General features: G+C 34.1%; 1 long non-coding RNA gene across 3 annotated transcripts in view; it reads right to left on the bottom strand.

Annotated features, from left to right (window-relative positions):
* Positions 1–9138, bottom strand: part of LOC110262071 (uncharacterized) — a 69662-nt gene extending 60524 nt beyond the window's left edge. For 2 of the 3 annotated variants that reach the window (XR_014813727.1, XR_002346597.2), the window contains exon 1: positions 9033–9131. This is a non-coding gene — a long non-coding RNA (uncharacterized LOC110262071). Of the gene's footprint in view, positions 1–9032 lie in introns of all 3 variants that reach the window. The other variant, XR_002346596.2, reaches the window with a different exon arrangement.
* Between the last annotated feature and the right edge of the window lie 8663 nt (positions 9139–17801).

The following is a 17801-nucleotide window of genomic DNA, read 5'->3' as shown; positions in this document are numbered from 1 at the left end:
AGTGATCCAATCCCAGAATTCCATTGTGAAAATCTGTTTCCTGCGGCACTCCTAGGTGCTGATTGTTGTATCAATCAGGATCTTAGCAGGAAGCACTTAAATTGGGTAACTCTAGATGAGTATAATAAAAATTACAAAGGGTTGAACAGAGTCTGTGAAAATAAAGGAAAATGCAACACTCTTGGACTAATATGGTAGCTTTCCAATCGAAAAGATGGCACTCCTTAGTTGCTCCCATTAAGATGGAGTATGTCATAACTTCCCTTGATTTTGACTGGCTTATGTCTTCCTTTGACCAAGAAAATGTTGTCAAAGTGATGCTGTGTCATTTTTGAGACTAGCTCCGAAAAGGTCTGGCAACTTCTGCTTTCTCTGCTTTGAAGTTATGAGCCACCACATAAGAAGCCTAGCTAACTTCCTGGAGAGAGAGAGAGGCTTACTGGGGTCTCAACCTTTCCTGCTACCCTAGCTAAAAATCCAGCTGGATTTTGCTGTAGGTATTACTCCAGCCAACACCACATGGAACAATGATAAATCATCTGAAAATCCCTGACACAATTGATGGTCCATGAACAAATGAATGATTGTTGTGTTAAGTCACAAAGTTCTGAGTCTGTTATCCATCAATATATAACTAAAACAATAGTAAGAGTTGAGATCTGAAGGACATGCCTTGTGTATACCCTTCTAAGCTGAGCGTAATTTCTAGCTTCTCTATGAAATCCTATAGTAGGAGTAATGTATAAAACTTTAAGAATTCTCAGGAATTCCCATCTCAGCTCAGCAATAATGAACCTGACTAGTATCCATGAGGATGTGGGTTCAATTGCTGGCCTCAATCAGTAGTTTAAGGATCCAGCATTGCCATGAGCTGTGGTGTAGGTTGCAGCCATGGCTTGGATCTGGTGTTGCTGTGGCTGTGGTGTATGCTGGCAGGTATAGCTCTGGTTCAACCCCTAGCCTGGGAACCTCCATATGCTATGGGTGCAGCCTTAAAAAGACAAAAAAAAAATAAAACCAAAAAACTTCAGGAACTCTAAATCACCTGTTGTCACTGTTCCTATAGTCTTTATATCCAATAGCTTTCATAGTAACTCTTTTAAATTAGTCTTTTCTCCTGATTATATTGTTAATTTTTGGTGTAGGAGATCACTTTTTGTTTGACACTTGACATTGCTATGCACCCTAGAAAATATCTTCTAGAAATAGAGTAAGCGTTAAGATAGAGAAGACTTTACACAAGAACACATGACAAGGATGTTCATCAAAGAGTGGTAAAAATTTTGTTGAACACGACTCTAAATTCTGTCAATAGAAGAGGAAACAAAGTTATTACATTTACTTTTATATATTCAATGATCATTAACATTCATGAAAACCAGTATTTTTTCTTTATGCTATTTAATAATTGCAAGCTATTTTCCCTCAGAATAATATTCCTATTCTATTTATATCACAAAGACACTATTCTGGAGTTCCTATTGTGGCTCAGTGGGTTAAGAACCTGAGTATCCATGAGGATGTGGGTTTGATCCCTGGCCTCGTTCAGTGGGTTAAGGATCATCTGACATTGCCAAAAACTGGTCGCAGATGTGGCTTGGATCTGGCATTGCTGTAGCTGTGGCATAGGCCACAGCCAACAGTTCCAATTTAGCCCCTAGCCTGAGAACTTCTATGTGCCTTGAGTGTTGCCTTAAAAAGACCAAACAAACAAACACCCCCCCCCCCCACTATTTTAAGACATTTACACAGGTGGTTTCATAGATTTTACGGAGTTACTGTTGACCATATTACTATACATGATTCTGTAATAAAATATAGTTTTCCTAATTGTTATTTTCATCCTTAGTACAATAGCATGTTTAATCTGATAAATACCCAGTGTAGCATAATAAAGATAATCATTGTTAAAATTTGAATAGTACTTTCTATGGACCAAGCTTTTTTCTAAGAGCTTAACTACATTAACTCATTTAATCCACATAGCAGGGCAATGAGTAATATTCTTATTATCTCCATTTGACTAATGAGGACAGCAAGGCACAGAGAAATTACATAAATTTCTATATATGTTGATTGACTGCACAGCCAATCAAAAGGAATAAGATATTTTTCTCTAAGGTTCTAATAACGATATGGACACACCTTTAAGTATGAGATATACATGTCTCTATATTGTTTTGAATGTTATCTTTGAGTAATCATAAAATGAGCTATTTATCCTCTTCTCTACATTTTGGTTTTCTGTATCATTTCTTCCATCCTACTTGGAACATGCTATAAACTCATAGAAAAGGTAGTAAGACCGTTCAAGTCTCTTAAAATTTTCTGCAAACATGTTAACCAATTCCATTTGATATACACAAACTTGTTTGTAACTCTGGAAAGAAGATTAAATAAGATTAGGTAATTTGAACTCAAGATGGTCGTTCTCAATAAATACAAATAATCGTCCTGCAGAGACACAGACCAAGAAGAGGTGTGTGCTTACTTGGGGAAGAAACTGTGGCAGTGCTCCCATTTAAAAGGCTATAGATCATATTTTGGTTTCTCCCATACCCATTAAAATTTACTTCACTGAAAATTAGGAGGTAATTTTCCTATACATGGTTATAAGTCAAAAGTCAATGCAAAATACCATGGTAATATAAAGCAAATTTAAAATGTCCTGTTTATCTTTCTAAAATAAATTGAGTCATGTAACAACAGATGTTATTTTCCTAATGTGAATATATTTATGGAATCCTGGGACAGGTAGTTTTGTATTTTCAGAAAAAGCTGATAAATATCATTTGTTATTTTCAAGCAAGATAAAAAGAAAACATTCAATTCCAGTGCATTAAAAATGTTGATGTTCCATAAAAAAACCACTTCATATACGTGTATAATCTATAATGATGTTTCTACCGGCCAGGTAATTATCACTTGTACAGTTAATACATCCCATTCAGTTGAATGGGGGAAGATGTCTAATTATGATAAATGAGAAAGATTTCTATTTGGAGGCAAGATTATTAATGAATAGTAACAAAAATTTTTCATCCTTAAAAAATATAAAAGACTTTAAAAAGTTGTGTCCAAATTTGTTATGTTTGTCTATGGCAATGATTTTTGTGAGCCCTTGAATGGCTCCTATTCCCAAACCTCTCTGACACTCCCAGTGTGGGTTCCCTGAATGGTGCCTATTCAGCTGATTCAAAGACAGAATTCGAGGCCAATTTTGTGCTTGGTTAACTAGGCCCTCAATCCAGCACCAAACTGTTTTTTTTTTCAAATTCTGTTCTATTGTCCAAACATCACTTCTATCTGGCCTCCTAATTCTCTTATGACTAAGATTTCCACTGTGTATTTTATTTCCCTGGAATCAATAGCCTTTATCCAAATATTCATTACATTGATTCTCACCCATGGTTAGGTCACATGCTGGAAAAACAATACCGATATTGTTACAAAAGTCTATGAAACTCCAACATTGAATCCTATCTGTTGCGCTTATGTTTGACTCAGATGAGCAAGTAAAACAGTCCTCAACCATACTCAAACATAGAACCTCAACCAGAACAGAATTTAGCAATGGATTTAGGCAACAGAAGTGCATGGCCAAGAAACTAAGACTTACCTAAACAGACTTAAAACTGTATAAAGAAAATGAAAAGGTTTTAGATGAGTTAGTTTGACAAACAAAAATATTGTAGGACAAGAGCAATATGGATAGAGTACAAATCATTAATATTCTTCTTATTGGTTGTGTGCCTTTGACAAGTCAGTTATACTCTCTGAAAATTGGTTTCCTTAATCTAATATGTGAAAACTAATACAGAATTATTATACAGACATAATATCTATCTTTAATCAGGTCTATGTTAAAGGCTATATAAAGTAGGCATTCAAAAGATTATTAATATTATTGTCATTATTATCTTAAATGTCAATAATATAAGTATGTAATAAAATATAATTTTATTATTTTAAAATAATAAATATAGATTATGATACAATGCTAATAATACCTGGGTTCTGTTTCAAATATTTGCAACAACATATAATTATAGATACCTCCATTTATTAATTAATTCATCTTTGAATTTTTATTAAGATATCTAGGAGTTCCTGTTGTGGCTCAGTGGTAATGAACCCAGCTAGTATCCATGAGGATGCAGGTTTGATCCCTGGCCTTGCTCAATAGGTTAAGGATCCAGCGTTGCTGTGAGCTGCAGTGTAGGTCCCAGAGGCAGCTCTGATCCCATGTTGCTGTGCTGTGGCATAGGCCAGCAGCTGCAGCTGCAGCTCCAATTCGACCCCTAGCCTGGAAACTTCCATATGTGCAGCCCTAAAAAGACAAAAAAAAAAAATGTGTTGAGTATTTACACGTTAGATGCATTGTTTTAAGTCTTGAGTTATTCAGCAGAACTGGTCTTTAATATAATGGTGATTTTATTCTGATCAAAGTAATCATAAATAAATAGTAATAGAACAAATAAATAAAAAATAAATAGATAAGATAGTATTAGAAAGCAGCAAGAGTGACTGAGTGACTCCTTAAGTGGAGTGGTTGGAAAAAGACTTTACAAAGAAGTGACAATATGAACTAATGCTTTTTCTTGATGAAAAAGATCAAGTTAGGCAAATCTTTTGACACTGGGAATATAGTTCACTCAAAAAACTCTCTAATATATTTCCCAACCTGTTTAGATTGAATATTTTAGACAAACATGCAAAGGACTTAGATTTATTAATTATTCGTAGTGAAATGTAGTGCACCTATTCTCAGTAATGACACTAGTTTTATCTATAATTGGTATTCATTCTTTCATTCTGCTAATATTTATAAAATATTTATTGAACATCCAACTTACATTTGTTGTCTACCGTCGAAGGAAAGAGGTGTAGTGGCTAGGAATTTCACAGCTACAGCTGACTTCCTACATTTACTACATTGTCTTCTACAAAGACTCCTGTGATTCGATAACTTGTTTAAACTATTTATATCCTCGTTATTAAAAATATGGTAATAATTGTATGTATATTGCAGTCTTTTGGAAATTATATGAAATGACATATAGAATCTATGCTCAGAACTTAGCCTATACCAATGGAGTTATTTGAACATAAGAAGGTGAGGAAAAAGAGCTAGGCCACCCCCCTTTTTTTGTAGTATGAGAGTTACTGTAATAAAGGCATATAGTACAATGAAAACACTCAGAAATATCCTTAGCTATTATGGAAAGGGTCAAAGGAAAATTCTTAGGAAAGATTTTAGATCTCAATGGATGGGAATGGTATCCACACTACTCACATTCATGGTGTTCAAAAAGCAAAAGCCACTCACTAAAGTAAACCATGAAGCATGTGCAGGGAATTTTTCTACCCAGATTAATCACACATATCCTGTTTGAAACTATCAGCCACTAAAATTGGAGGTAAATTATGAAATATACATCCAATATATATGGTTCATTCTAATGTTTCCTTCTGTGCAGGAAAATGTATAAAGTCCATTACTTTCTAAAGCAAAGAGAGATACTGTAGAACAACTATAATGCATATTATTGAATAGACTAAATTCTTATTTGTAAAATAAATAAAATTTAAAGCAATATATTGAAAGATCTGAACATAAAGAAGAAGAATTCAAATTATATCTACATTTAATGTTTTGTGAAGAAAAATTTCTCTTGTACCTTGGGGTAAATAATAGAATCAAAATCCTGATGGAAAACTATTGAGGAGCTTCTTGGATCAAATGAGTTATTCAAAGAATGGACATAGTGTTTCCATCTTGTAGAGGAAGAAAAAAAAAAACTACTAATTCTTTTTTCACCATAATTCTTATTTAGAGTTAATTAAAATAATCTATGTCAAGTAAATCCACTGTTCTACCCTAGAACTAATCCAAAATTAATGGTAACCTTTTTACTCCATTAAATGTGTACTCATATTTATAGCCTTAATTGTTGAAACAAGTTCTCAAACTAAGCAAGACAATTCCAGCATGCTTGTTAAGCTGGTCTTATAGCTGATCCTGTCCTGATACTTTTCTGACTTCAGAACCCTAGTACTCCAGTTGCTGCATGTGTGTCTTATCTTCAAAGCGCTGGGTTTCTATTGTATAACTCATCTCTTTTGTTGCAGGAATAACTTACTTGAGAGCTTTAGTGTCCTGCAAATAAAGTTCTACTGTCAAAATGAATTCTACTAATAGCTGCTTCATAAATCATTTACTCTGTCTTCTTGCATGAAATTCTTCATCTCATACATGGTTTGGACCATTTAACTAATTATGTCCTCATTTGTATGTGGTGAATGCCTAGCATCTTCTACTGACTCTAATGCCATTCTTTTCTATCTATTTTGACTCCATTTTTTAATATAAATTTAGGTTCAAACCTATGTTCTCATCATTTGAATAACTGCCTCAGGGCTTATTTCTTAGAAAATTTAATAACATTTTTGAGTTGGGGAAACACAAGCAAACCACCCACAATCAAGTCTTATGACTATAAAACATATTGTTTAATTTATACCATAGTAATATTATTTGAATTCACATTTTCATATAAAGGGAATATTTAAATCTATGTTTCACATTCTCTAAGTGCTGTTCTGGTTCTTTTTAATTTCAGCCACTGAGTTGATAGGGCTCAAAGGAAAACAAAATGGATTTATCCATCACTGAACACAATTAATTGTATATTGGCCTCTTTAGGAATGGAGTTAGATAAAGTGACTTAATCACAATTTTTCAGGGGAAAATTATAAATAATTAACTACTCTGACTATGACTCTGATAAAAGAAAGTGAAATTCAGCACATCCAAGCAAATGACAATCAGATAAGAAAATTACTTACAAGGAATATTCCATTATTGTAAGTGATTCTGCCCCATATAGCAATACCTACTGGCAGAGGCCACTGCATTTTAATACAAAAGTGTATATAATAAGTCTGAAAGTCAAGTCGAATTACATAGTTGAACAAATAGATAAATATATTGCAAAGACCTCTATTATGCATTAGTATCTCTACTTTTCATTCTTGCACATCTCAGAAAACATTAAAATGAATGTGAAATCTGATTTATGATTAAACCACTGAAATTGAAGATTTTATGTCAGAACTCACTGCAGAATATATGTTGGACATAGTCATGGAGAATTACTTGTGCAAAGATTTGCCAAGTTTGTTTGTTTGTTTTTGCTTTTTTGTTTTTGGTTTTTGGTACATTTACTTCAACCTGAAAGCTCAGAGGCCCATATTCTAGAAAGATGCATATTTATACCTGCTATACAAGATAGGTATTTCCTTTTTGATGAAGCATTTGCTTCAAATACCAAATCTTTTTTTTTTCAAGTATATTTAAAACTTTGATGAGTGTCTTATAGAGTGAAACACCCAACCAAAACAACTCCACCTACTGTATTAATTTGCTAGGTGTGCTGTAACAGAAATGCTGTAGACTATGTGGTTTAAATATAAAAAAAATAGATATATATATATATATTTTTTCCCCACAGTTCTAGAAGCTTAAGTCCAAGATCAAGATGCCAACAGAGTTGGTTTCTTCTGAGGTCTCTCTCCTTGCCATGAAAATGGCTGCCGTCTTGCTGCCTCTTTATGTGGTCATCTCTCTTTACATGCATATGTCTGGTATCTCCTCCTTTTCTTGTAAGGACACCAGTTATATTGAAATAAGGTCCCACTCTAAGGACTTCTTTTTAACTTGATCATTCCTTTAAATACCTTACCTCCACATGCTATTCTGAATTACTGGGTGTTGGGACGTCAACAAATGTATTTTAGTGGAACACTACTTAGCCCTTAACACAAACAGAACAAAACAAGACAAAAAAAAAGTTTGCTTCTCAAATAAGTCACTAAATTTGTCCTGCAATTTCTTTCGTCCCATCTGGAAAACTGTTTCCCAGAAATCCTTGTAATTGGTTTCTAGATATTAGATACATGCTACAGATTGAATGTAGATCTGAGAGACCTCAAAGGTAGAGATGTGGAAGTGGCCCTTTTCCCACAAGCTTTGGTCATTTTCTTCTTGTATGAAAGAAGAAATATTTATATGATGAATCTTCTGGGGGTGTTTAGTCTTCCAGTATTTATTCTATACATTTCTGGATTCTTAAAAAAAAATTATTTAATCTATATACTCTTAAGAACTACAACTTCCATTCTCCAATTTTGTGATAACTGTAGGGGCCATAACATCTTATTTCTGACCTAATACTAGATTTGGCTTCCATTGGAGCATCACCTATAATGGCATCAATTTCAGAATATTTTGGAAATAATTCCAAGCTCTCAATCTATAACTTGTTTCTTCAGCCTTTTCTATGACCTCAGAGGCACCCAATTCCTGTATTGTGATTCTTCTTGCTTAAAATACTTTGAGTGGCTTTTATTTTCTGCACTGAGCTCTCACTGATGCTGATGTAAAAGTTTTCCTTTCATAATCTTCTACAACTATATTCTGCACTCTCTACCTGGAATACTCTTCTTTCCATATTTACTTTAGCTTATATTTATCTCTCCATCAATATTTAGACATAAATTATTCTATGTGCTTTTAATCTCCCAACTGCAAGATCATAGCTATAGCAATTTATCTGGGATAAATAATTCCTCTTGTGTTGCATAAACTCCCATAATGGAAACACATGGACACTGTTGGAACAGGAATAGGATTTTCATGACCTCCATTAACTGAAGCACCAACATCTTATAGAATAGGATTCCAAAGTGAGTATGGGATAAAACATTTCCTTTATAAAATAAAAATAATTAAAATAAGAATGTAAATAATTTCTTCCATAATGTGTTAACAGCGTAGATGGATGATATACCATGAGATCAAAAAGGAAAGAGAGAGAGCTGTGCTGAATGGGTGAATCTCCATCTACCCTTTGGAGAAGAAATACAATTATGCTGCAGTCTAGTGTCAGGCTTACTGAAAGAAGTTTCATGAAGAGTCCCTAGCAAGTTTTGAGAGAGTTCTCTTTAGATGAAAGCAACTGGAATCTTACCTGCATCTGTGAAAAGAAGACTGTAGCTAAAGGTCTGATCTCCACCACTGAAATACAGAGAGTGGGAAATGCTGCCTGCTTCATTAGTGACTGGGAACTAGAGAATGGTGGGTATTGGGAACAGAGTGTTCTCTCAGACTTTGAGTAAACTAAACATGTGTGGGTGTTCCCATAGGCCAGATGCAAGCCATTTCTTTGTAAAAGACAATGTGTATAGTTGTCTTGGGACCTAGAAAGTCAAGGAAATATAAACAGTAACAGATGAGAAATGTGCCACTGGAAACCAGGGCTAAAGAAGGATACATGAACCATCACTTGGAATAGAGATGCTTCCCCCAAGTCAAGACAAATGTAGTAAAGAGAAGGTAGACATGCTAGGTAGAGCCAAGGTAAGGCAGAAGCTTACAGAAGCTTCCTGGAGAGGAAGGATTATATACAAGCAACTATTAGATTACAACACAGTAAAGACAGTTTAGGGAATTTCCTATTTAAATAAGAATTGTCCTGCTTCCATTCCTCTCTGCCCAGCTGTAGGTGTGTGGAATTTGGAATTTTGTTTATGACTTAAAACTAGACATTTTATTTTCTGAACGAAAAGTTGCTGTGCTTATTTTAAGAAGTATCTTTAGAAGAGTATATTTCTTAAGAGCAAATGGAAAAGCCTTGGGTTCAGGAAAAGATGTCATACAGAAACAAAGGAAGCTAATTCCCTAAATAACATTTAAGTAAAGAGGAGTAGACAAAAAAATATGCTGGTATTTTTGTTACTTTATGGATTGTAAATGGACATATTGAATAGAAAAAAACAACCATAACATAGATAATCCATTTCCCTCCAATTATTGCTCTATTTTCCTATTTTTCTTATTCAAGCAGTTGTTTGCTTGTATTTTTCTAATACTTAGTTCTTCAACATATAATGTTGCTTCCTATTTAGAACTATTTTCCAAAGTACTAACATGCTCAATGTTTCCAAATGTGATGGACACACGTTTTACACACCTAACTCCGTCATTCAACAGCAATTGACACAGATAGCAATTCTCTCATTCTTGACAAATTTCCTTAGTTGTTCTTATTTCAGAGGCCATTCCTTAGTCATCTTTATTATTTGAATTTTAAATGTTGTCATTTCTACAAAGAAATGTGTAGGGTTCTACTCATGGTGGGTTTTTTTGTTTGTTTGTTTGTTTGTTTGTTTATGGCTGCACTCACACCATATGAAAGTTCGCAGGCCACGGACTGAATCTGAACCACTGTTGTGAACTACACTGCAGCTGCAGAAATGCCAGGAAATTTAACCCGCTGTGCTGGGCTGAGGATTGAACCTGTGCCTTTCAGCTACCTGAGCCGCTACAGTCAGATTCTTAACCCACTGTGCCACAGCAGGAACTCCCTCTACTCGTGTTTTTGTTTGTTTGTTTTCACTCTTTCTGTTAGAATATATCTATTCATTCATTTTTGCAAGCTTTTGTTGAAAACTCCATCCTGCATTCTGAACTCCACATCTACCAGTCTGTCTCCACAAGAGTTTTATCTTAGAAACATCTCAAATGTAATGAATCCCTCTCTGAATTCTTGATTTAAATTATTAAGATCTATTTATTTGTTTTTTAATATCATTAAATTACATCCACACCAAAACAATGCTGGATGTCTAAATGCAGTCCTGTACCTAAACACAAAAAAGTTCAATCATGTACCATGTCCTATTCAATTTTCCTTTAACGTATATCTTGATTTCACCCATTTTTCTGTCCCTACTTTTTTCTTTTTCACCTCTAGTTACTCATTTTCTCTAGCCACGTTGGTCATTGTACATCTCTTAAAATCCACCAACATTTATGTATTTTTTCCATGCTAATACCACTGCATAGTCTGTATTTTCTGTTCTCAAGTATCTTGACTCTTTATATTATTGTTTCTTTGGTATTGTTCAATATTAGGATAAATTTATCAACTCAGAGAGTTTTTCTCTCACGGTGCCCTCACAATCAGTTCATTCTGACCTTAGCTATCACAACATTCCCTTCATTATACTTCAGAGGATTGTTTAATTTTTAATCTGTTTATCGTCGCTTTCCTTAACACCGAAATGTAATCTTTATGATCATAATCATCATGTGATCTTCATTCACCTCTGCATCCAGTGTCTCATATTATATCTCACAGGATATAGGTTCAATTATTACATAAATAAAAAGAAAATCACTTCTGCTGCATTAGCTGTACCCACCTAGCACACAAATCTAAGAGTGAAAAAAAAAATGCTAGACTAAATGTTAGAATGAATAGTAATTCCATTGTTCGGAGAGACTGGACAAATAACTTTGAAAGAGGTTTTTAAGATCCCATGTTGTCATTTTTCTCCACTCCAAAATAATGGCCTTGTTCCTTGGTCCATCTACAATACAAGATTGATAGAAATCTCAACTAAGGTAAAAGTCAGACTTATACAAATCATAAAATGATGCTCAAATAAGACTGATGTCATAAAAACATACTGAAGTACTACAAAGAAATTTTAATAAACCTCTGTTGCTCTATCAATGTATTTTTTTCCTGTCTCAGGAATTTCTTAGTCATAGATAACAATCTGGATCTCTTCTGTATTATTCTACTTCAAAACTAAGGTTAGCATTTGCTATGCCATTGATTTTCTTTTAAGAACACTATTAATTTTCCAATAGATTATTATCTCTATCCATCCTATCTGTTGACCATCAGAACTGAGTTAAGTCTTTTGGGAAATTCATGAGTATAGAACAATTCAACAGCTATTTTGACCATTCAGTTCTCTATCACAATTTCTATAAAGATTTATTTTTTTCCTTTAAACTTATTGATTAAAATATCTGAATGACAGGGACAGTAATATACCCTTAACACTAGTTACACAAAGGATGATGTAACTATCAAATATATCATGACATAAGATAGTAACAATAACTTTTATTTTCACTTTATTAGATTATATATCATTGATGATCAAGAATTTTAATATTTTTGCTTGGGTTCACAAATTAAGTGGAGTGCCTAGGATTTAACTCTTATTTTTTTAATTCCAAAACTTCTGTGAAAGAATTAAAACAGACCCGAGTTTCTTAGTTTCATCACTTTCCCCTTTCTATTTCTTTTTCTTTTTCCATTCTAATCCCACTTCCCTGAAACTTACTGACATTAGGTAGTTTACAGACAACCCCCAAGCCTTACAAAGATAGTTCTTAAAGTTAACTGTTCTGACAGCTGCCAAAATAAGAATAAGACCATACAAAAGATTCTGAGCAAGAGACATGAAAAACAAATAATCTTCCAACTGTACCAACCACAACTTTTGCAGCAGTTGCACATAAAGAAAAGAGCAACTTGGGCACGACCACAAATCACACAGCCTTCTCTTCCTTCACAGCTCCTTCTCCAGTCCCGCTCTGCTCCATTAGCTCTGGGACTTATCTGGGTTCAGGTTTTCTTTCTGAAGTGCATCAGCTGACCAAAGCTTCCAACCTCTGAGTAAAGGTACCGTTTTTTTCTCCTTTCACCTTGACAATTCCTAATGACAGGAAACATAATTTGTTTGTTTTTGCATCTCACGTGCACTTCCTCAGACCTAATCAAACTCCATTGTTCATGGTAGGCTCCCAGTAAGATTAGATAGTTTCATAATCATTATGTAACTCAGTGAAACCAAGTCAGAATTCCATACTTCGTGCATTTTCCAAATATCATTAGAAACTAGAGAGAATGAATTATTACCTGACACACTCAATATATTTTCCATATTTCTCTAGCTAATGTATATTAATATATCTTTAGCATCTGTGTGGTCTTGCATCACATTCTTTTTCCTATCCTCTCCCTCTGAATTCAAGAATATAAAAGCTTTACTTGACTTCCCACTTGAAAATCAAACACTTTTCTAAGAGTATAACTGAACACTTCTGAGGTGAGGTGTGTGTTGAAACCTCAATTTCTTCATAAAATATTATTATTATGATCAGATTATATAACTTATTTAAAAATCCCCAATTATTTTGTAACACTGTGTGTTATATAGATCACAAAGAGTTTTAGAAAATTAATTTAATCATTTCAAAAAATAGGGTTGGGAATTTGAGGCCAATAGGTTTTGAGAAGGACGATATGCAAAGAAAAAGAAAAAGACCTCAGACAAGTGGATATTCATGCTTTTAACTAATTCAAGTTTTGTGTGGTAAAATTTAAGAATATCAGCCAAGACTGAAAGCTTAATCACACAAGTGTTTTCCTGTATTTATGATTTATGAACCATCACAAAAATGTAGTATTATGAAGAATATAGTTAATTCAACTGGGTCCATAACCATATGGATGCATTTTTATAACTAAATATAAATATTTCTAAATAAAATAGAAAAGCTTTATATGAGAAGGCTTAATCAGTGTAGCAATAAGAAATATTTTCCAAAGAGATCAGACTTTGGATTATTGGAGAGATTAGAAAATAAAATATTTTAATAGTTATAGTGAATGTTTGAAACTTAAACTCCTTAAAATTCCTATTCAGTTGAATTTATATAGTTTGGTCTTGTACTGTGAATATACAGAAAAGATGTATTTAGATGGAAGATTTATTCTCAATATAGATGTTCCCTGAAGCAAAATCTTTTCAAACAAGTTATAAAAGTTTATAAATCTGGAGTTCCCGTCGTGGCGCAGTGGTTAACGAATCCGACTAGGAACCATGAGGTTGCGGGTTCGGTCCCTGCCCTTGCTCAGTGGGTTAGGGATCCGGCGGTGCCGTGAGCTGTGGTGTAGGTTGCAGACGCGGCTCGGATCCCGCGTTGCTGTGGCTCTGGCGTAGGCCGGTGGCTACAGCTCCGATTTGACCCCTAGCCTGGGAACCTCCATATGCCGCGAGAGCGGCCCAAGAAATAGCAAAAAGACAAAAAAAAAAAAAAAAAAAAAAAAAAAAAGTTTATAAATCTTATTAAAAAATACAAATACATGTGTAAGATTTACTTTTATATGTATTTATGAAATTTAAGTAAATAAGTAAACAAGTTAAATACAAAATTTATTATAAGCATAGTAATTATCATTTAAAACATACCAGTAGTTCTAATGCCTACTTAAAACAAACATCAATATTAAAAGTCTACAATTTCAATATAATGAAAAAAAGTTACACATTATGCTGCATCTGCCTAAAAATCAAAGATTATAAACGAGGACCATAAATATCTTATCAATGATCTAATCCATATTTTTTCTCAGTTTGTCTTAATAGTAACACTTCTTGGCAATTCACATAAATTAACTAAATTACCTAAACCACAGCCTAGAAAGTACCAGAAGCAGGATTCCAGCCCTGGTCTGTAGGTTCTAGGGCTTGAGTGTTGGCATAAGGAAGGATTTGGGTTTCTATCTGAAAGAAGAAAGAATTCTAAAATTTTAAAAATTATTTGTTTTAATGATTTGAAATATAAGCATGTCTTAGCTTGGGCTGCCATAACGAAATGCTATACTGGCTGGCTTAAATAGCAGGAACTTATTTCTCAGAATTCTAGAGCCTGAGACATCCAAGATTAAAGAGTCAGCTGATGCAGTTCCTGGTGAGATTCTCTCTTTGGTTTACAGATAGCTGCTTTCTTGCTTTGTGCTAACATGGTCCTTCCTTGGTGTATGCATGTGGAGAAAGATCTCTCTTTCTATTCTTATAAGGCCACCAATTCTGTCTACTTATGACCCCCTCTCTCCCCTGTGAGATTATTTAATCTTAATTACCTCCTGAGAGCAGCCCTATCCCCAAATACAATTGCATTGGGCCTTAAAGGCTTCAACATATAGATGTGGGGGAATGGCTTCATTCTGCCCTTATGAAAGCACATATTTTGTCACCGCAATATAGTCTCTAAAAAGATTTTGTCTGGTAGCAGGAGAAATTCCTGGAAAACATATGTATTACCTCACCATAATAATTTTAGAAGATCTTACATTCTTCTTACCAGAAAATCAAACAAGACAAAGTTTGTTATTTTTAGATAAAACTGACCTTTCAGTACAAAATGAATTGGCACTCAGTGGTCTCTTATGTAAAGTACAGCTAATAAGAGGAAAAATGAAGTGATTAAGGAACACTTCAGAATTAGGACTTGGACCATAATTATCCACAAGTCAAGACCAAAACCATGAATAATGAATATCACACAAGAGAGGTTAGAGATAGTGCTGGAGGAAAGTGTCGTCTGACTTAATTAACGAAACCAAGATAAAGAGTTTTTAGTGGAAGAAAGATTTGAATTTCTCATGTGCTGTATATATTTCCTTAATTTATTAAATAATAGCTTTCTTGGCCAGTATATAAATTTGGCGTTGTTTCATGAACTATGAATCTGGCAAGTTAGTTAATGTTTTTGATTCAAGAGACTATACCCATTGAAATTTGACTGTTGATTTAGGGTGCTAGGGAAACTGACAGCACTTATGACCAACCTAGCCATAACCCAGATTGGGACTTGAACCCATGCGCAGGGACTCAAGCCCAGCCTAAACCAAGATTGGACCTTGAAACCAGGGTTTTTAAATTAGAATCACTCACCCAGTGTCTGGACATAACTGTAGTTCAGGTTCTTTGTGCTTCAGAAAGAATTCAGCGAGAGACAAAATGATAGGCCAGAATTAGATTTATTAAGATAAGACCCTTGTAAGGCCACTGATTCTACCTTCTACCTCAAAACATGTGACTCTTTACCTTGATTTACAATGCATGTAGCATTTTTCTCTTTATATATTCTCATATCAGTCTCAGGTTCCCTCAATGAATAAACTAGTGATCAGTTCCTTTAGTTCCTTTTTTTTTTTTTTTTTTGTCTTTTTTGTCTTTTGTCTTTTTTCTTTTTAGGGCCACACCCACAGCATATGGTGGTTCCAAGGCTAGGGGTCGAATGGGAGCTGTTGCTGTCAGGCTGTGTCAGAGCCACAAGAACACCAGATCTGAGCCTTGTCTGTGACCGACACCACAGCTCACGGCAATGCCAGATCCTTAACCCACTGAGCGAGGCCAGGGGTCAAACCGGTAACCTCATGGTTCGTTTGGATTCCTTTCCGCTGCACCACGATGGGAACTCCAGTTCCTTGATTTCTAAAATGTTTTATAAATTAGAAAATCTCATTTGAAACTGAAGGTGGCATGAGCCACAAAAGCTGATTTCTTCTCAATTTTCTGTGCCTAGAAGACCCCTAGAGAAGTAATTTCTGAATAGCTACATAGAAATATTCTCTGCTGTTTTTTACCTAAGGTGGACTTCTCCATTTGAGGAAATAAATACAGATATTCTCATCCTAAGTCCATTATGTCTACACACCCAGTTTGAGAATGAATTTTCAGCTTCCTATTTTATAATGAAAAAATGTTTACAAAAGGAAACATGTGTCTCTCATTTAGTTGATGGAATTTCAGTCCCATCTGGGACATTGACATTAAATCACCAAAAAACTGGAACTGAGGAAATGGCGAATCAATTTTCTAAAATAGTTTCAATCTGCTTTAATTGAAATAAAATGTTTAGAATAGGTTTTATCTAATGAGAGTTCAACCTGGAACAGAAATATTTCTACGCTAATAGACCATTAACTTCATTACTTTGCATTTTCAAAAGTACTCAGGTCATCTCTACCAAATCAAACAGAAGAGTCCATACCATTAAGGCAAGTCTCTGCTTAATGAAAGTGGGAAAACAAATATATTTAAAGTCAATTATTTGAATAAAACAGGTAGAAGTATGGTGAAGGCTGTTTACTAAAATCCAGCTATATTATATTCCTTTATTTTATAACAATATATATAGCTTAGTGTTGATATTATGAGTATAAAATTTAGTTGTTTTTTTTTTGTTTTAGAAAGAGCATTTATCTTCTTACTAAAACATTCTTTAACAACTTCTCCTCACTAAAGAGTAGCTACAGGCAAAGTTTGAATTTAGAAATTCACCCACATTAGAATTTTTGTGGCCCATGGACAAAAATGAAAACATATACTTCCTCCAGTTTCCTAATTGGAAAGTTCTGAGTGGCATTAATTTATGGTTTTGGAAGCTAATCACCTCTGGCCTGGAACTAGGAGTGGAAAATATTAACTGTAATATAAATTTTAAGAAAAATAAATCAAGCAATTTAAAATAAGACTGAGATAAATTTTCCTCTGCAAAACTCCCACACTATACTTTATGACCAATTTGTTGCAAATATTCATTCAAAAGTTAGTTTTAGACAGTAACTCTGAAAGTGCTAACTATGCAGAAAAATATGCAAGTTTTAGCAATAACCAGATTATTACTTCTTGTAATAATTCTATTATTTTTAAAGATAATAATATGGAGCTAATTATCAAAATACAGTGGTTTGTCTATTGTTATGTAGTATAAAAATAGTATTATGCATATTGCTCTAAAGGGTTATTCTCTGGGATGGCTTTATACATTAAATTTGAACATTTTGCAAAATACAAGAAAATGCTATCAAACTCAGTATTTAATACATAAAAACTAGCAAGAAAGATCAAGAATGATAGTTTCCTAATTGTTTTATTCCCTCACCTTGGATTTTGTATCCAAGCAGGACCCTGTGGGGCCTTCTCAGAGTGGACCCCCGACTCATGTCCTCCACTTGCCTCTTTAAATATAGAAAAACTTTAGTCAAAAGATCAATTTAATCAGAGAAGTAAAAAAATACAGAGAAAAAGGAAAACAATCAAACAAGCCACTGTAATAATAGCTTAGCCATCCAACAAAG

This window comes from Sus scrofa, chromosome 8, assembly GCF_054392235.1.
Source record: "Sus scrofa isolate SSC_HxYL_T2T_F1_AM1 chromosome 8, Sscrofa_HxYL_maternal_Yorkshire_Landrace_v2.0, whole genome shotgun sequence".
Lineage (NCBI taxonomy): Eukaryota > Metazoa > Chordata > Mammalia > Artiodactyla > Suidae > Sus > Sus scrofa.
The sequence above is the reverse complement of the archived record's forward strand: the minus strand, read 5'-3'. Positions and strand labels throughout refer to the sequence as shown.